Source organism: Aquarana catesbeiana, linkage group LG12, assembly GCF_042186555.1.
Source record: "Aquarana catesbeiana isolate 2022-GZ linkage group LG12, ASM4218655v1, whole genome shotgun sequence".
In the NCBI taxonomy this organism is placed as follows: domain Eukaryota; kingdom Metazoa; phylum Chordata; class Amphibia; order Anura; family Ranidae; genus Aquarana; species Aquarana catesbeiana.
The window spans coordinates 190910757-190926986 of record NC_133335.1 but is presented as its reverse complement, the minus strand read 5'-3'; the positions used below and the strand labels follow the sequence as shown (position 1 = coordinate 190926986).

Genomic DNA, 16230 nt, shown 5'->3' with positions numbered 1-16230 from the left:
TGTTCTGCATTCATTGCTTGTGCTGGAGGCCTCAGATCTCTCCACTCCAAGTGGTCACCACTTTATCCATTATGAAAGGTTGTTGAAGTTTGACACAGATGGCCAAGATGCCAACTTATGTGCTTCTGTCCTCTTTCTGAGGAAGCAAGTTGTGGTCCTTTTACGCTTGAGAGTGGACTTTGGGTGCAGCATTCTGTGGCAAGTTCACTTGGCACTCTCCTACAAAATGTGCCAGCTTTTCATTACTGCTGCTTGTTTTTGCTGTCTACACTTAAAGTAGGAGTGTTGAATCTAGCTTACAGGAGTTAGTCACATTCAGTTGGACTTGTTATATACTGTTGATGACATTTCACTAGTCACCAGAAGTGTGCCCTTTGGAAGACTTCTCAAACAAAACATGCAATGAATGCAGTTATTCTAATGCTGCTAGAGCAGAGAGGTAAGTGTTCTTTGAGATTCCAGTGTGTTGGGCAAGGAACTGCAGCAACATCAGAGATGCTTGAGCCCTTGAGGATAGGGATTTTGTTAAAAGAGCTTGGCAGCAGTGGGATTCGAACCCACGCCCCCGAAGAGACTGGAGCCTTAATCCAGCGCCTTAGACCGCTCGGCCATGCTACCTGTGAAAGAGTGCTCGCTAATGACTGAAAAGCGGCGGGACATAGTCTGCATTCCATGCTCTGAATTCATTGCTTGTGCTGGAGGCCTCAGAACTCTCAACTTCAAGTATTCACCACTTTATCCATTATGAAAGGTTGTTGAAGTTTGACACAGATGGCCAAGATGCCAACTTATGTGCTTCAGTCCTCTTTCTGAGGCTGCAGATTGTGGTCACTTTACGCTTGAGAGTGGACTTTGGGTGCAGCATTCTGGCACTTAGTTCACTTGGCACTCTGCTGAAAAGTGTGCCAGCTTTTCATTAGTGCTGCTTGTTTTTTGGTGTCCACACTTAAAGTGTGAACGTGGTATCTAGCTTACAGGAGGTAGTCACATTGAGTTGGACTTGTTTTGTAACGTTGACGACATTTCACTAGTCATCTCATCAGAAGTGTGCCCTTTGGAAGACTTCTCAACCAAAACATGCAATTTCCTAATGCTGCTTTTCTGAGATTCCAGTGTGTAGAGCAAGGAACGCCAGCAAAGTGCAGCAGAAACTTCATAGACGCTTGAGCCCTCGAGGATAGGCATTTGTTAAAAGAGCTTGGCAGCAGTGGGATTCGAACCCACGCCCCCAAAGAGACTGGAGCCTAAATCCAGCGCCTTAGACCGCTCGGCCATGCTACCTACAAAAGAGTGCTCGCTAACCATTAAAAGGCGGAGGGACATATTCTACATTCCATGGATTGATGAGGCCGTGGCATAGATATAGCACACCTGGAATTCCTGCAGCTTGTCTTTAATGAGAGCCTGGGATGGCTAAGAAAGACACAGCCCCAGCTGGGCTGTCGCATATTGGCCGGTTAGCTCAGTTGGTTAGAGCGTGGTGCTAATAACGCCAAGGTCGCGGGTTCGATCCCCGTACGGGCCATCCGTGCGCTTGATCTTTATGGTCTCAGGCATGTGTACCCTGTGGCTTTCTGCTGTCCGATGTTCTGCATTCATTGCTTGTGCTGGAGGCCTCAGATCTCTCCACTCCAAGTGGTCACCACTTTATCCATTATGAAAGGTTGTTGAAGTTTGACACAGATGGCCAAGATGCCAACTTATGTGCTTCTGTCCTCTTTCTGAGGCAGCAAGTTGTGGTCCTTTTACGCTTGAGAGTGGACTTTGGGTGCAGCATTCTGTGGCAAGTTCACTTGGCACTCTCCTACAAAATGTGCCAGCTTTTCATTACTGCTGCTTGTTTTTGCTGTCTACACTTAAAGTAGGAGTGTTGAATCTAGCTTACAGGAGTTAGTCACATTCAGTTGGACTTGTTATATACTGTTGATGACATTTCACTAGTCACCAGAAGTGTGCCCTTTGGAAGACTTCTCAAACAAAACATGCAATGAATGCAGTTATTCTAATGCTGCTAGAGCAGAGAGGTAAGTGTTCTTTGAGATGTCAGTGTGTTGGGCAAGGAACTGCAGCAACATCAGAGATGCTTGAGCCCTTGAGGATAGGGATTTTGTTAAAAGAGCTTGGCAGCAGTGGGATTCGAACCCACGCCCCCGAAGAGACTGGAGCCTTAATCCAGCGCCTTAGACCGCTCGGCCATGCTACCTGCAAAAGAGTGCTCGCTAATGACTGAAAAGCGGCGGGACATAGTCTGCATTCCATGCTCTGAATTCATTGCTTGTGCTGGAGGCCTCAGAACTCTCAACTTCAAGTATTCACCACTTTATCCATTATGAAAGGTTGTTGAAGTTTGACACAGATGGCCAAGATGCCAACTTATGTGCTTCAGTCCTCTTTCTGAGGCTGCAGATTGTGGTCACTTTACGCTTGAGAGTGGACTTTGGGTGCAGCATTCTGGCACTTAGTTCACTTGGCACTCTGCTGAAAAGTGTGCCAGCTTTTCATTAGTGCTGCTTGTTTTTTGGTGTCCACACTTAAAGTGTGAACGTGGTATCTAGCTTACAGGAGGTAGTCACATTGAGTTGGACTTGTTTTGTAACGTTGACGACATTTCACTAGTCATCTCATCAGAAGTGTGCCCTTTGGAAGACTTCTCAACCAAAACATGCAATTTCCTAATGCTGCTTTTCTGAGATTCCAGTGTGTAGAGCAAGGAACGCCAGCAAAGTGCAGCAGAAACTTCATAGACGCTTGAGCCCTCGAGGATAGGCATTTGTTAAAAGAGCTTGGCAGCAGTGGGATTCGAACCCACGCCCCCAAAGAGACTGGAGCCTAAATCCAGCGCCTTAGACCGCTCGGCCATGCTACCTACAAAAGAGTGCTCGCTAACCATTAAAAGGCGGAGGGACATATTCTACATTCCATGGATTGATGAGGCCGTGGCATAGATATAGCACACCTGGAATTCCTGCAGCTTGTCTTTAATGAGAGCCTGGGATGGCTAAGAAAGACACAGCCCCAGCTGGGCTGTCGCATATTGGCCGGTTAGCTCAGTTGGTTAGAGCGTGGTGCTAATAACGCCAAGGTCGGGGGTTCGATCCCCGTACGGGCCATCCGTGCGCTTGATCTTTATGGTCTCAGGCATGTGTACCCTGTGGCTTTCTGCTGTCCGATGTTCTGCATTCATTGCTTGTGCTGGAGGCCTCAGATCTCTCCACTCCAAGTGGTCACCACTTTATCCATTATGAAAGGTTGTTGAAGTTTGACACAGATGGCCAAGATGCCAACTTATGTGCTTCTGTCCTCTTTCTGAGGCAGCAAGTTGTGGTCGTTTTACGCTTGAGAGTGGACTTTGGGTGCAGCATTCTGTGGCAAGTTCACTTGGCACTCTCCTACAAAATGTGCCAGCTTTTCATTACTGCTGCTTGTTTTTGCTGTCTACACTTAAAGTAGGAGTGTTGAATCTAGCTTACAGGAGTTAGTCACATTCAGTTGGACTTGTTATATACTGTTGATGACATTTCACTAGTCACCAGAAGTGTGCCCTTTGGAAGACTTCTCAAACAAAACATGCAATGAATGCAGTTATTCTAATGCTGCTAGAGCAGAGAGGTAAGTGTTCTTTGAGATGTCAGTGTGTTGGGCAAGGAACTGCAGCAACATCAGAGATGCTTGAGCCCTTGAGGATAGGGATTTTGTTAAAAGAGCTTGGCAGCAGTGGGATTCGAACCCACGCCCCCGAAGAGACTGGAGCCTTAATCCAGCGCCTTAGACCGCTCGGCCATGCTACCTGTAAAAGAGTGCTCGCTAATGACTGAAAAGCGGCGGGACATAGTCTGCATTCCATGCTCTGAATTCATTGCTTGTGCTGGAGGCCTCAGAACTCTCAACTTCAAGTATTCACCACTTTATCCATTATGAAAGGTTGTTGAAGTTTGACACAGATGGCCAAGATGCCAACTTATGTGCTTCAGTCCTCTTTCTGAGGCTGCAGATTGTGGTCACTTTACGCTTGAGAGTGGACTTTGGGTGCAGCATTCTGGCACTTAGTTCACTTGGCACTCTGCTGAAAAGTGTGCCAGCTTTTCATTAGTGCTGCTTGTTTTTTGGTGTCCACACTTAAAGTGTGAACGTGGTATCTAGCTTACAGGAGGTAGTCACATTGAGTTGGACTTGTTTTGTAACGTTGACGACATTTCACTAGTCATCTCATCAGAAGTGTGCCCTTTGGAAGACTTCTCAACCAAAACATGCAATTTCCTAATGCTGCTTTTCTGAGATTCCAGTGTGTAGAGCAAGGAACGCCAGCAAAGTGCAGCAGAAACTTCATAGACGCTTGAGCCCTCGAGGATAGGCATTTGTTAAAAGAGCTTGGCAGCAGTGGGATTCGAACCCACGCCCCCAAAGAGACTGGAGCCTAAATCCAGCGCCTTAGACCGCTCGGCCATGCTACCTACAAAAGAGTGCTCGCTAACCATTAAAAGGCGGAGGGACATATTCTACATTCCATGGATTGATGAGGCCGTGGCATAGATATAGCACACCTGGAATTCCTGCAGCTTGTCTTTAATGAGAGCCTGGGATGGCTAAGAAAGACACAGCCCCAGCTGGGCTGTCGCATATTGGCCGGTTAGCTCAGTTGGTTAGAGCGTGGTGCTAATAACGCCAAGGTCGCGGGTTCGATCCCCGTACGGGCCATCCGTGCGCTTGATCTTTATGGTCTCAGGCATGTGTACCCTGTGGCTTTCTGCTGTCCGATGTTCTGCATTCATTGCTTGTGCTGGAGGCCTCAGATCTCTCCACTCCAAGTGGTCACCACTTTATCCATTATGAAAGGTTGTTGAAGTTTGACACAGATGGCCAAGATGCCAACTTATGTGCTTCTGTCCTCTTTCTGAGGCAGCAAGTTGTGGTCCTTTTACGCTTGAGAGTGGACTTTGGGTGCAGCATTCTGTGGCAAGTTCACTTGGCACTCTCCTACAAAATGTGCCAGCTTTTCATTACTGCTGCTTGTTTTTGCTGTCTACACTTAAAGTAGGAGTGTTGAATCTAGCTTACAGGAGTTAGTCACATTCAGTTGGACTTGTTATATACTGTTGATGACATTTCACTAGTCACCAGAAGTGTGCCCTTTGGAAGACTTCTCAAACAAAACATGCAATGAATGCAGTTATTCTAATGCTGCTAGAGCAGAGAGGTAAGTGTTCTTTGAGATGTCAGTGTGTTGGGCAAGGAACTGCAGCAACATCAGAGATGCTTGAGCCCTTGAGGATAGGGATTTTGTTAAAAGAGCTTGGCAGCAGTGGGATTCGAACCCACGCCCCCGAAGAGACTGGAGCCTTAATCCAGCGCCTTAGACCGCTCGGCCATGCTACCTGTAAGAGAGTGCTCGCTAATGACTGAAAAGCGGCGGGACATAGTCTGCATTCCATGCTCTGAATTCATTGCTTGTGCTGGAGGCCTCAGAACTCTCAACTTCAAGTATTCACCACTTTATCCATTATGAAAGGTTGTTGAAGTTTGACACAGATGGCCAAGATGCCAACTTATGTGCTTCAGTCCTCTTTCTGAGGCTGCAGATTGTGGTCACTTTACGCTTGAGAGTGGACTTTGGGTGCAGCATTCTGGCACTTAGTTCACTTGGCACTCTGCTGAAAAGTGTGCCAGCTTTTCATTAGTGCTGCTTGTTTTTTGGTGTCCACACTTAAAGTGTGAACGTGGTATCTAGCTTACAGGAGGTAGTCACATTGAGTTGGACTTGTTTTGTAACGTTGACGACATTTCACTAGTCATCTCATCAGAAGTGTGCCCTTTGGAAGACTTCTCAACCAAAACATGCAATTTCCTAATGCTGCTTTTCTGAGATTCCAGTGTGTAGAGCAAGGAACGCCAGCAAAGTGCAGCAGAAACTTCATAGACGCTTGAGCCCTCGAGGATAGGCATTTGTTAAAAGAGCTTGGCAGCAGTGGGATTCGAACCCACGCCCCCAAAGAGACTGGAGCCTAAATCCAGCGCCTTAGACCGCTCGGCCATGCTACCTACAAAAGAGTGCTCGCTAACCATTAAAAGGCGGAGGGACATATTCTACATTCCATGGATTGATGAGGCCGTGGCATAGATATAGCACACCTGGAATTCCTGCAGCTTGTCTTTAATGAGAGCCTGGGATGGCTAAGAAAGACACAGCCCCAGCTGGGCTGTCGCATATTGGCCGGTTAGCTCAGTTGGTTAGAGCGTGGTGCTAATAACGCCAAGGTCGCGGGTTCGATCCCCGTACGGGCCATCCGTGCGCTTGATCTTTATGGTCTCAGGCATGTGTACCCTGTGGCTTTCTGCTGTCCGATGTTCTGCATTCATTGCTTGTGCTGGAGGCCTCAGATCTCTCCACTCCAAGTGGTCACCACTTTATCCATTATGAAAGGTTGTTGAAGTTTGACACAGATGGCCAAGATGCCAACTTATGTGCTTCTGTCCTCTTTCTGAAGAAGCAAGTTGTGGTCCTTTTACGCTTGAGAGTGGACTTTGGGTGCAGCATTCTGTGGCAAGTTCACTTGGCACTCTCCTACAAAATGTGCCAGCTTTTCATTACTGCTGCTTGTTTTTGCTGTCTACACTTAAAGTAGGAGTGTTGAATCTAGCTTACAGGAGTTAGTCACATTCAGTTGGACTTGTTATATACTGTTGATGACATTTCACTAGTCACCAGAAGTGTGCCCTTTGGAAGACTTCTCAAACAAAACATGCAATGAATGCAGTTATTCTAATGCTGCTAGAGCAGAGAGGTAAGTGTTCTTTGAGATGTCAGTGTGTTGGGCAAGGAACTGCAGCAACATCAGAGATGCTTGAGCCCTTGAGGATAGGGATTTTGTTAAAAGAGCTTGGCAGCAGTGGGATTCGAACCCACGCCCCCGAAGAGACTGGAGCCTTAATCCAGCGCCTTAGACCGCTCGGCCATGCTACCTGTAAAAGAGTGCTCGCTAATGACTGAAAAGTGGCGGGACATAGTCTGCATTCCATGCTCTGAATTCATTGCTTGTGCTGGAGGCCTCAGAACTCTCAACTTCAAGTATTCACCACTTTATCCATTATGAAAGGTTGTTGAAGTTTGACACAGATGGCCAAGATGCCAACTTATGTGCTTCAGTCCTCTTTCTGAGGCTGCAGATTGTGGTCACTTTACGCTTGAGAGTGGACTTTGGGTGCAGCATTCTGGCACTTAGTTCACTTGGCACTCTGCTGAAAAGTGTGCCAGCTTTTCATTAGTGCTGCTTGTTTTTTGGTGTCCACACTTAAAGTGTGAACGTGGTATCTAGCTTACAGGAGGTAGTCACATTGAGTTGGACTTGTTTTGTAACGTTGACGACATTTCACTAGTCATCTCATCAGAAGTGTGCCCTTTGGAAGACTTCTCAACCAAAACATGCAATTTCCTAATGCTGCTTTTCTGAGATTCCAGTGTGTAGAGCAAGGAACGCCAGCAAAGTGCAGCAGAAACTTCATAGACGCTTGAGCCCTCGAGGATAGGCATTTGTTAAAAGAGCTTGGCAGCAGTGGGATTCGAACCCACGCCCCCAAAGAGACTGGAGCCTAAATCCAGCGCCTTAGACCGCTCGGCCATGCTACCTACAAAAGAGTGCTCGCTAACCATTAAAAGGCGGAGGGACATATTCTACATTCCATGGATTGATGAGGCCGTGGCATAGATATAGCACACCTGGAATTCCTGCAGCTTGTCTTTAATGAGAGCCTGGGATGGCTAAGAAAGACACAGCCCCAGCTGGGCTGTCGCATATTGGCCGGTTAGCTCAGTTGGTTAGAGCGTGGTGCTAATAACGCCAAGGTCGCGGGTTCGATCCCCGTACGGGCCATCCGTGCGCTTGATCTTTATGGTCTCAGGCATGTGTACCCTGTGGCTTTCTGCTGTCCGATGTTCTGCATTCATTGCTTGTGCTGGAGGCCTCAGATCTCTCCACTCCAAGTGGTCACCACTTTATCCATTATGAAAGGTTGTTGAAGTTTGACACAGATGGCCAAGATGCCAACTTATGTGCTTCTGTCCTCTTTCTGAGGCAGCAAGTTGTGGTCCTTTTACGCTTGAGAGTGGACTTTGGGTGCAGCATTCTGTGGCAAGTTCACTTGGCACTCTCCTACAAAATGTGCCAGCTTTTCATTACTGCTGCTTGTTTTTGCTGTCTACACTTAAAGTAGGAGTGTTGAATCTAGCTTACAGGAGTTAGTCACATTCAGTTGGACTTGTTATATACTGTTGATGACATTTCACTAGTCACCAGAAGTGTGCCCTTTGGAAGACTTCTCAAACAAAACATGCAATGAATGCAGTTATTCTAATGCTGCTAGAGCAGAGAGGTAAGTGTTCTTTGAGATGTCAGTGTGTTGGGCAAGGAACTGCAGCAACATCAGAGATGCTTGAGCCCTTGAGGATAGGGATTTTGTTAAAAGAGCTTGGCAGCAGTGGGATTCGAACCCACGCCCCCGAAGAGACTGGAGCCTTAATCCAGCGCCTTAGACCGCTCGGCCATGCTACCTGTAAAAGAGTGCTCGCTAATGACTGAAAAGTGGCGGGACATAGTCTGCATTCCATGCTCTGAATTCATTGCTTGTGCTGGAGGCCTCAGAACTCTCAACTTCAAGTATTCACCACTTTATCCATTATGAAAGGTTGTTGAAGTTTGACACAGATGGCCAAGATGCCAACTTATGTGCTTCAGTCCTCTTTCTGAGGCTGCAGATTGTGGTCACTTTACGCTTGAGAGTGGACTTTGGGTGCAGCATTCTGGCACTTAGTTCACTTGGCACTCTGCTGAAAAGTGTGCCAGCTTTTCATTAGTGCTGCTTGTTTTTTGGTGTCCACACTTAAAGTGTGAACGTGGTATCTAGCTTACAGGAGGTAGTCACATTGAGTTGGACTTGTTTTGTAACGTTGACGACATTTCACTAGTCATCTCATCAGAAGTGTGCCCTTTGGAAGACTTCTCAACCAAAACATGCAATTTCCTAATGCTGCTTTTCTGAGATTCCAGTGTGTAGAGCAAGGAACGCCAGCAAAGTGCAGCAGAAACTTCATAGACGCTTGAGCCCTCGAGGATAGGCATTTGTTAAAAGAGCTTGGCAGCAGTGGGATTCGAACCCACGCCCCCAAAGAGACTGGAGCCTAAATCCAGCGCCTTAGACCGCTCGGCCATGCTACCTACAAAAGAGTGCTCGCTAACCATTAAAAGGCGGAGGGACATATTCTACATTCCATGGATTGATGAGGCCGTGGCATAGATATAGCACACCTGGAATTCCTGCAGCTTGTCTTTAATGAGAGCCTGGGATGGCTAAGAAAGACACAGCCCCAGCTGGGCTGTCGCATATTGGCCGGTTAGCTCAGTTGGTTAGAGCGTGGTGCTAATAACGCCAAGGTCGCGGGTTCGATCCCCGTACGGGCCATCCGTGCGCTTGATCTTTATGGTCTCAGGCATGTGTACCCTGTGGCTTTCTGCTGTCCGATGTTCTGCATTCATTGCTTGTGCTGGAGGCCTCAGATCTCTCCACTCCAAGTGGTCACCACTTTATCCATTATGAAAGGTTGTTGAAGTTTGACACAGATGGCCAAGATGCCAACTTATGTGCTTCTGTCCTCTTTCTGAGGCAGCAAGTTGTGGTCCTTTTACGCTTGAGAGTGGACTTTGGGTGCAGCATTCTGTGGCAAGTTCACTTGGCACTCTCCTACAAAATGTGCCAGCTTTTCATTACTGCTGCTTGTTTTTGCTGTCTACACTTAAAGTAGGAGTGTTGAATCTAGCTTACAGGAGTTAGTCACATTCAGTTGGACTTGTTATATACTGTTGATGACATTTCACTAGTCACCAGAAGTGTGCCCTTTGGAAGACTTCTCAAACAAAACATGCAATGAATGCAGTTATTCTAATGCTGCTAGAGCAGAGAGGTAAGTGTTCTTTGAGATGTCAGTGTGTTGGGCAAGGAACTGCAGCAACATCAGAGATGCTTGAGCCCTTGAGGATAGGGATTTTGTTAAAAGAGCTTGGCAGCAGTGGGATTCGAACCCACGCCCCCGAAGAGACTGGAGCCTTAATCCAGCGCCTTAGACCGCTCGGCCATGCTACCTGTAAGAGAGTGCTCGCTAATGACTGAAAAGCGGCGGGACATAGTCTGCATTCCATGCTCTGAATTCATTGCTTGTGCTGGAGGCCTCAGAACTCTCAACTTCAAGTATTCACCACTTTATCCATTATGAAAGGTTGTTGAAGTTTGACACAGATGGCCAAGATGCCAACTTATGTGCTTCAGTCCTCTTTCTGAGGCTGCAGATTGTGGTCACTTTACGCTTGAGAGTGGACTTTGGGTGCAGCATTCTGGCACTTAGTTCACTTGGCACTCTGCTGAAAAGTGTGCCAGCTTTTCATTAGTGCTGCTTGTTTTTTGGTGTCCACACTTAAAGTGTGAACGTGGTATCTAGCTTACAGGAGGTAGTCACATTGAGTTGGACTTGTTTTGTAACGTTGACGACATTTCACTAGTCATCTCATCAGAAGTGTGCCCTTTGGAAGACTTCTCAACCAAAACATGCAATTTCCTAATGCTGCTTTTCTGAGATTCCAGTGTGTAGAGCAAGGAACGCCAGCAAAGTGCAGCAGAAACTTCATAGACGCTTGAGCCCTCGAGGATAGGCATTTGTTAAAAGAGCTTGGCAGCAGTGGGATTCGAACCCACGCCCCCAAAGAGACTGGAGCCTAAATCCAGCGCCTTAGACCGCTCGGCCATGCTACCTACAAAAGAGTGCTCGCTAACCATTAAAAGGCGGAGGGACATATTCTACATTCCATGGATTGATGAGGCCGTGGCATAGATATAGCACACCTGGAATTCCTGCAGCTTGTCTTTAATGAGAGCCTGGGATGGCTAAGAAAGACACAGCCCCAGCTGGACTGTCGCATATTGGCCGGTTAGCTCAGTTGGTTAGAGCGTGGTGCTAATAACGCCAAGGTCGCGGGTTCGATCCCCGTACGGGCCATCCGTGCGCTTGATCTTTATGGTCTCAGGCATGTGTACCCTGTGGCTTTCTGCTGTCCGATGTTCTGCATTCATTGCTTGTGCTGGAGGCCTCAGATCTCTCCACTCCAAGTGGTCACCACTTTATCCATTATGAAAGGTTGTTGAAGTTTGACACAGATGGCCAAGATGCCAACTTATGTGCTTCTGTCCTCTTTCTGAGGCAGCAAGTTGTGGTCCTTTTACGCTTGAGAGTGGACTTTGGGTGCAGCATTCTGTGGCAAGTTCACTTGGCACTCTCCTACAAAATGTGCCAGCTTTTCATTACTGCTGCTTGTTTTTGCTGTCTACACTTAAAGTAGGAGTGTTGAATCTAGCTTACAGGAGTTAGTCACATTCAGTTGGACTTGTTATATACTGTTGATGACATTTCACTAGTCACCAGAAGTGTGCCCTTTGGAAGACTTCTCAAACAAAACATGCAATGAATGCAGTTATTCTAATGCTGCTAGAGCAGAGAGGTAAGTGTTCTTTGAGATGTCAGTGTGTTGGGCAAGGAACTGCAGCAACATCAGAGATGCTTGAGCCCTTGAGGATAGGGATTTTGTTAAAAGAGCTTGGCAGCAGTGGGATTCGAACCCACGCCCCCGAAGAGACTGGAGCCTTAATCCAGCGCCTTAGACCGCTCGGCCATGCTACCTGCAAAAGAGTGCTCGCTAATGACTGAAAAGCGGCGGGACATAGTCTGCATTCCATGCTCTGAATTCATTGCTTGTGCTGGAGGCCTCAGAACTCTCAACTTCAAGTATTCACCACTTTATCCATTATGAAAGGTTGTTGAAGTTTGACACAGATGGCCAAGATGCCAACTTATGTGCTTCAGTCCTCTTTCTGAGGCTGCAGATTGTGGTCACTTTACGCTTGAGAGTGGACTTTGGGTGCAGCATTCTGGCACTTAGTTCACTTGGCACTCTGCTGAAAAGTGTGCCAGCTTTTCATTAGTGCTGCTTGTTTTTTGGTGTCCACACTTAAAGTGTGAACGTGGTATCTAGCTTACAGGAGGTAGTCACATTGAGTTGGACTTGTTTTGTAACGTTGACGACATTTCACTAGTCATCTCATCAGAAGTGTGCCCTTTGGAAGACTTCTCAACCAAAACATGCAATTTCCTAATGCTGCTTTTCTGAGATTCCAGTGTGTAGAGCAAGGAACGCCAGCAAAGTGCAGCAGAAACTTCATAGACGCTTGAGCCCTCGAGGATAGGCATTTGTTAAAAGAGCTTGGCAGCAGTGGGATTCGAACCCACGCCCCCAAAGAGACTGGAGCCTAAATCCAGCGCCTTAGACCGCTCGGCCATGCTACCTACAAAAGAGTGCTCGCTAACCATTAAAAGGCGGAGGGACATATTCTACATTCCATGGATTGATGAGGCCGTGGCATAGATATAGCACACCTGGAATTCCTGCAGCTTGTCTTTAATGAGAGCCTGGGATGGCTAAGAAAGACACAGCCCCAGCTGGGCTGTCGCATATTGCTTGTTTTTTGGTGTCCACACTTAAAGTGTGAACGTGGTATCTAGCTTACAGGAGGTAGTCACATTGAGTTGGACTTGTTTTGTAACGTTGACGACATTTCACTAGTCATCTCATCAGAAGTGTGCCCTTTGGAAGACTTCTCAACCAAAACATGCAATTTCCTAATGCTGCTTTTCTGAGATTCCAGTGTGTAGAGCAAGGAACGCCAGCAAAGTGCAGCAGAAACTTCATAGACGCTTGAGCCCTCGAGGATAGGCATTTGTTAAAAGAGCTTGGCAGCAGTGGGATTCGAACCCACGCCCCCAAAGAGACTGGAGCCTAAATCCAGCGCCTTAGACCGCTCGGCCATGCTACCTACAAAAGAGTGCTCGCTAACCATTAAAAGGCGGAGGGACATATTCTACATTCCATGGATTGATGAGGCCGTGGCATAGATATAGCACACCTGGAATTCCTGCAGCTTGTCTTTAATGAGAGCCTGGGATGGCTAAGAAAGACACAGCCCCAGCTGGGCTGTCGCATATTGGCCGGTTAGCTCAGTTGGTTAGAGCGTGGTGCTAATAACGCCAAGGTCGCGGGTTCGATCCCCGTACGGGCCATCCGTGCGCTTGATCTTTATGGTCTCAGGCATGTGTACCCTGTGGCTTTCTGCTGTCCGATGTTCTGCATTCATTGCTTGTGCTGGAGGCCTCAGATCTCTCCACTCCAAGTGGTCACCACTTTATCCATTATGAAAGGTTGTTGAAGTTTGACACAGATGGCCAAGATGCCAACTTATGTGCTTCTGTCCTCTTTCTGAGGCAGCAAGTTGTGGTCCTTTTACGCTTGAGAGTGGACTTTGGGTGCAGCATTCTGTGGCAAGTTCACTTGGCACTCTCCTACAAAATGTGCCAGCTTTTCATTACTGCTGCTTGTTTTTGCTGTCTACACTTAAAGTAGGAGTGTTGAATCTAGCTTACAGGAGTTAGTCACATTCAGTTGGACTTGTTATATACTGTTGATGACATTTCACTAGTCACCAGAAGTGTGCCCTTTGGAAGACTTCTCAAACAAAACATGCAATGAATGCAGTTATTCTAATGCTGCTAGAGCAGAGAGGTAAGTGTTCTTTGAGATGTCAGTGTGTTGGGCAAGGAACTGCAGCAACATCAGAGATGCTTGAGCCCTTGAGGATAGGGATTTTGTTAAAAGAGCTTGGCAGCAGTGGGATTCGAACCCACGCCCCCGAAGAGACTGGAGCCTTAATCCAGCGCCTTAGACCGCTCGGCCATGCTACCTGTAAGAGAGTGCTCGCTAATGACTGAAAAGCGGCGGGACATAGTCTGCATTCCATGCTCTGAATTCATTGCTTGTGCTGGAGGCCTCAGAACTCTCAACTTCAAGTATTCACCACTTTATCCATTATGAAAGGTTGTTGAAGTTTGACACAGATGGCCAAGATGCCAACTTATGTGCTTCAGTCCTCTTTCTGAGGCTGCAGATTGTGGTCACTTTACGCTTGAGAGTGGACTTTGGGTGCAGCATTCTGGCACTTAGTTCACTTGGCACTCTGCTGAAAAGTGTGCCAGCTTTTCATTAGTGCTGCTTGTTTTTTGGTGTCCACACTTAAAGTGTGAACGTGGTATCTAGCTTACAGGAGGTAGTCACATTGAGTTGGACTTGTTTTGTAACGTTGACGACATTTCACTAGTCATCTCATCAGAAGTGTGCCCTTTGGAAGACTTCTCAACCAAAACATGCAATTTCCTAATGCTGCTTTTCTGAGATTCCAGTGTGTAGAGCAAGGAACGCCAGCAAAGTGCAGCAGAAACTTCATAGACGCTTGAGCCCTCGAGGATAGGCATTTGTTAAAAGAGCTTGGCAGCAGTGGGATTCGAACCCACGCCCCCAAAGAGACTGGAGCCTAAATCCAGCGCCTTAGACCGCTCGGCCATGCTACCTACAAAAGAGTGCTCGCTAACCATTAAAAGGCGGAGGGACATATTCTACATTCCATGGATTGATGAGGCCGTGGCATAGATATAGCACACCTGGAATTCCTGCAGCTTGTCTTTAATGAGAGCCTGGGATGGCTAAGAAAGACACAGCCCCAGCTGGACTGTCGCATATTGGCCGGTTAGCTCAGTTGGTTAGAGCGTGGTGCTAATAACGCCAAGGTCGCGGGTTCGATCCCCGTACGGGCCATCCGTGCGCTTGATCTTTATGGTCTCAGGCATGTGTACCCTGTGGCTTTCTGCTGTCCGATGTTCTGCATTCATTGCTTGTGCTGGAGGCCTCAGATCTCTCCACTCCAAGTGGTCACCACTTTATCCATTATGAAAGGTTGTTGAAGTTTGACACAGATGGCCAAGATGCCAACTTATGTGCTTCTGTCCTCTTTCTGAGGCAGCAAGTTGTGGTCCTTTTACGCTTGAGAGTGGACTTTGGGTGCAGCATTCTGTGGCAAGTTCACTTGGCACTCTCCTACAAAATGTGCCAGCTTTTCATTACTGCTGCTTGTTTTTGCTGTCTACACTTAAAGTAGGAGTGTTGAATCTAGCTTACAGGAGTTAGTCACATTCAGTTGGACTTGTTATATACTGTTGATGACATTTCACTAGTCACCAGAAGTGTGCCCTTTGGAAGACTTCTCAAACAAAACATGCAATGAATGCAGTTATTCTAATGCTGCTAGAGCAGAGAGGTAAGTGTTCTTTGAGATGTCAGTGTGTTGGGCAAGGAACTGCAGCAACATCAGAGATGCTTGAGCCCTTGAGGATAGGGATTTTGTTAAAAGAGCTTGGCAGCAGTGGGATTCGAACCCACGCCCCCGAAGAGACTGGAGCCTTAATCCAGCGCCTTAGACCGCTCGGCCATGCTACCTGCAAAAGAGTGCTCGCTAATGACTGAAAAGCGGCGGGACATAGTCTGCATTCCATGCTCTGAATTCATTGCTTGTGCTGGAGGCCTCAGAACTCTCAACTTCAAGTATTCACCACTTTATCCATTATGAAAGGTTGTTGAAGTTTGACACAGATGGCCAAGATGCCAACTTATGTGCTTCAGTCCTCTTTCTGAGGCTGCAGATTGTGGTCACTTTACGCTTGAGAGTGGACTTTGGGTGCAGCATTCTGGCACTTAGTTCACTTGGCACTCTGCTGAAAAGTGTGCCAGCTTTTCATTAGTGCTGCTTGTTTTTTGGTGTCCACACTTAAAGTGTGAACGTGGTATCTAGCTTACAGGAGGTAGTCACATTGAGTTGGACTTGTTTTGTAACGTTGACGACATTTCACTAGTCATCTCATCAGAAGTGTGCCCTTTGGAAGACTTCTCAACCAAAACATGCAATTTCCTAATGCTGCTTTTCTGAGATTCCAGTGTGTAGAGCAAGGAACGCCAGCAAAGTGCAGCAGAAACTTCATAGACGCTTGAGCCCTCGAGGATAGGCATTTGTTAAAAGAGCTTGGCAGCAGTGGGATTCGAACCCACGCCCCCAAAGAGACTGGAGCCTAAATCCAGCGCCTTAGACCGCTCGGCCATGCTACCTACAAAAGAGTGCTCGCTAACCATTAAAAGGCGGAGGGACATATTCTACATTCCATGGATTGATGAGGCCGTGGCATAGATATAGCACACCTGGAATTCCTGCAGCTTGTCTTTAATGAGAGCCTGGGATGGCTAAGAAAGACACAGCCCCAGCTGG

The 16230-nt window shown here is 47.2% G+C and overlaps 29 non-coding genes across 29 annotated transcripts; 8 read left to right on the top strand and 21 right to left on the bottom strand.

The window, feature by feature from the left end:
- Positions 1–536: 536 nt before the first annotated feature.
- Positions 537–618, bottom strand: TRNAL-AAG (transfer RNA leucine (anticodon AAG)). Its single transcript has one exon. It is a non-coding gene; the product is annotated as a tRNA-Leu (tRNA).
- A 581-nt stretch (positions 619–1199) lies between these two features.
- TRNAL-UAG (transfer RNA leucine (anticodon UAG)) lies at positions 1200–1281 on the bottom strand. Its single transcript has one exon. It is a non-coding gene; the product is annotated as a tRNA-Leu (tRNA).
- Positions 1282–1451: 170 nt separating this feature from the next.
- TRNAI-AAU (transfer RNA isoleucine (anticodon AAU)) lies at positions 1452–1525 on the top strand. Its single transcript has one exon. It is a non-coding gene; the product is annotated as a tRNA-Ile (tRNA).
- A 596-nt stretch (positions 1526–2121) lies between these two features.
- On the bottom strand, positions 2122–2203 carry TRNAL-AAG (transfer RNA leucine (anticodon AAG)). Its single transcript has one exon. It is a non-coding gene; the product is annotated as a tRNA-Leu (tRNA).
- Positions 2204–2784: 581 nt separating this feature from the next.
- On the bottom strand, positions 2785–2866 carry TRNAL-UAG (transfer RNA leucine (anticodon UAG)). The gene has a single exon. It is a non-coding gene; the product is annotated as a tRNA-Leu (tRNA).
- Positions 2867–3706: 840 nt separating this feature from the next.
- Positions 3707–3788, bottom strand: TRNAL-AAG (transfer RNA leucine (anticodon AAG)). Its single transcript has one exon. It is a non-coding gene; the product is annotated as a tRNA-Leu (tRNA).
- Positions 3789–4369: 581 nt separating this feature from the next.
- TRNAL-UAG (transfer RNA leucine (anticodon UAG)) lies at positions 4370–4451 on the bottom strand. The gene has a single exon. It is a non-coding gene; the product is annotated as a tRNA-Leu (tRNA).
- Positions 4452–4621: 170 nt separating this feature from the next.
- On the top strand, positions 4622–4695 carry TRNAI-AAU (transfer RNA isoleucine (anticodon AAU)). The gene has a single exon. It is a non-coding gene; the product is annotated as a tRNA-Ile (tRNA).
- Positions 4696–5291: 596 nt separating this feature from the next.
- TRNAL-AAG (transfer RNA leucine (anticodon AAG)) lies at positions 5292–5373 on the bottom strand. Its single transcript has one exon. It is a non-coding gene; the product is annotated as a tRNA-Leu (tRNA).
- Positions 5374–5954: 581 nt separating this feature from the next.
- On the bottom strand, positions 5955–6036 carry TRNAL-UAG (transfer RNA leucine (anticodon UAG)). The gene has a single exon. It is a non-coding gene; the product is annotated as a tRNA-Leu (tRNA).
- Positions 6037–6206: 170 nt separating this feature from the next.
- Positions 6207–6280, top strand: TRNAI-AAU (transfer RNA isoleucine (anticodon AAU)). Its single transcript has one exon. It is a non-coding gene; the product is annotated as a tRNA-Ile (tRNA).
- Positions 6281–6876: 596 nt separating this feature from the next.
- Positions 6877–6958, bottom strand: TRNAL-AAG (transfer RNA leucine (anticodon AAG)). The gene has a single exon. It is a non-coding gene; the product is annotated as a tRNA-Leu (tRNA).
- A 581-nt stretch (positions 6959–7539) lies between these two features.
- TRNAL-UAG (transfer RNA leucine (anticodon UAG)) lies at positions 7540–7621 on the bottom strand. The gene has a single exon. It is a non-coding gene; the product is annotated as a tRNA-Leu (tRNA).
- Positions 7622–7791: 170 nt separating this feature from the next.
- Positions 7792–7865, top strand: TRNAI-AAU (transfer RNA isoleucine (anticodon AAU)). Its single transcript has one exon. It is a non-coding gene; the product is annotated as a tRNA-Ile (tRNA).
- A 596-nt stretch (positions 7866–8461) lies between these two features.
- TRNAL-AAG (transfer RNA leucine (anticodon AAG)) lies at positions 8462–8543 on the bottom strand. The gene has a single exon. It is a non-coding gene; the product is annotated as a tRNA-Leu (tRNA).
- Positions 8544–9124: 581 nt separating this feature from the next.
- On the bottom strand, positions 9125–9206 carry TRNAL-UAG (transfer RNA leucine (anticodon UAG)). The gene has a single exon. It is a non-coding gene; the product is annotated as a tRNA-Leu (tRNA).
- A 170-nt stretch (positions 9207–9376) lies between these two features.
- TRNAI-AAU (transfer RNA isoleucine (anticodon AAU)) lies at positions 9377–9450 on the top strand. The gene has a single exon. It is a non-coding gene; the product is annotated as a tRNA-Ile (tRNA).
- A 596-nt stretch (positions 9451–10046) lies between these two features.
- On the bottom strand, positions 10047–10128 carry TRNAL-AAG (transfer RNA leucine (anticodon AAG)). Its single transcript has one exon. It is a non-coding gene; the product is annotated as a tRNA-Leu (tRNA).
- Positions 10129–10709: 581 nt separating this feature from the next.
- TRNAL-UAG (transfer RNA leucine (anticodon UAG)) lies at positions 10710–10791 on the bottom strand. Its single transcript has one exon. It is a non-coding gene; the product is annotated as a tRNA-Leu (tRNA).
- Positions 10792–10961: 170 nt separating this feature from the next.
- Positions 10962–11035, top strand: TRNAI-AAU (transfer RNA isoleucine (anticodon AAU)). The gene has a single exon. It is a non-coding gene; the product is annotated as a tRNA-Ile (tRNA).
- Positions 11036–11631: 596 nt separating this feature from the next.
- TRNAL-AAG (transfer RNA leucine (anticodon AAG)) lies at positions 11632–11713 on the bottom strand. Its single transcript has one exon. It is a non-coding gene; the product is annotated as a tRNA-Leu (tRNA).
- A 581-nt stretch (positions 11714–12294) lies between these two features.
- Positions 12295–12376, bottom strand: TRNAL-UAG (transfer RNA leucine (anticodon UAG)). The gene has a single exon. It is a non-coding gene; the product is annotated as a tRNA-Leu (tRNA).
- Positions 12377–12821: 445 nt separating this feature from the next.
- TRNAL-UAG (transfer RNA leucine (anticodon UAG)) lies at positions 12822–12903 on the bottom strand. The gene has a single exon. It is a non-coding gene; the product is annotated as a tRNA-Leu (tRNA).
- A 170-nt stretch (positions 12904–13073) lies between these two features.
- TRNAI-AAU (transfer RNA isoleucine (anticodon AAU)) lies at positions 13074–13147 on the top strand. Its single transcript has one exon. It is a non-coding gene; the product is annotated as a tRNA-Ile (tRNA).
- Positions 13148–13743: 596 nt separating this feature from the next.
- TRNAL-AAG (transfer RNA leucine (anticodon AAG)) lies at positions 13744–13825 on the bottom strand. Its single transcript has one exon. It is a non-coding gene; the product is annotated as a tRNA-Leu (tRNA).
- A 581-nt stretch (positions 13826–14406) lies between these two features.
- TRNAL-UAG (transfer RNA leucine (anticodon UAG)) lies at positions 14407–14488 on the bottom strand. Its single transcript has one exon. It is a non-coding gene; the product is annotated as a tRNA-Leu (tRNA).
- A 170-nt stretch (positions 14489–14658) lies between these two features.
- Positions 14659–14732, top strand: TRNAI-AAU (transfer RNA isoleucine (anticodon AAU)). The gene has a single exon. It is a non-coding gene; the product is annotated as a tRNA-Ile (tRNA).
- A 596-nt stretch (positions 14733–15328) lies between these two features.
- Positions 15329–15410, bottom strand: TRNAL-AAG (transfer RNA leucine (anticodon AAG)). The gene has a single exon. It is a non-coding gene; the product is annotated as a tRNA-Leu (tRNA).
- Positions 15411–15991: 581 nt separating this feature from the next.
- Positions 15992–16073, bottom strand: TRNAL-UAG (transfer RNA leucine (anticodon UAG)). Its single transcript has one exon. It is a non-coding gene; the product is annotated as a tRNA-Leu (tRNA).
- Between the last annotated feature and the right edge of the window lie 157 nt (positions 16074–16230).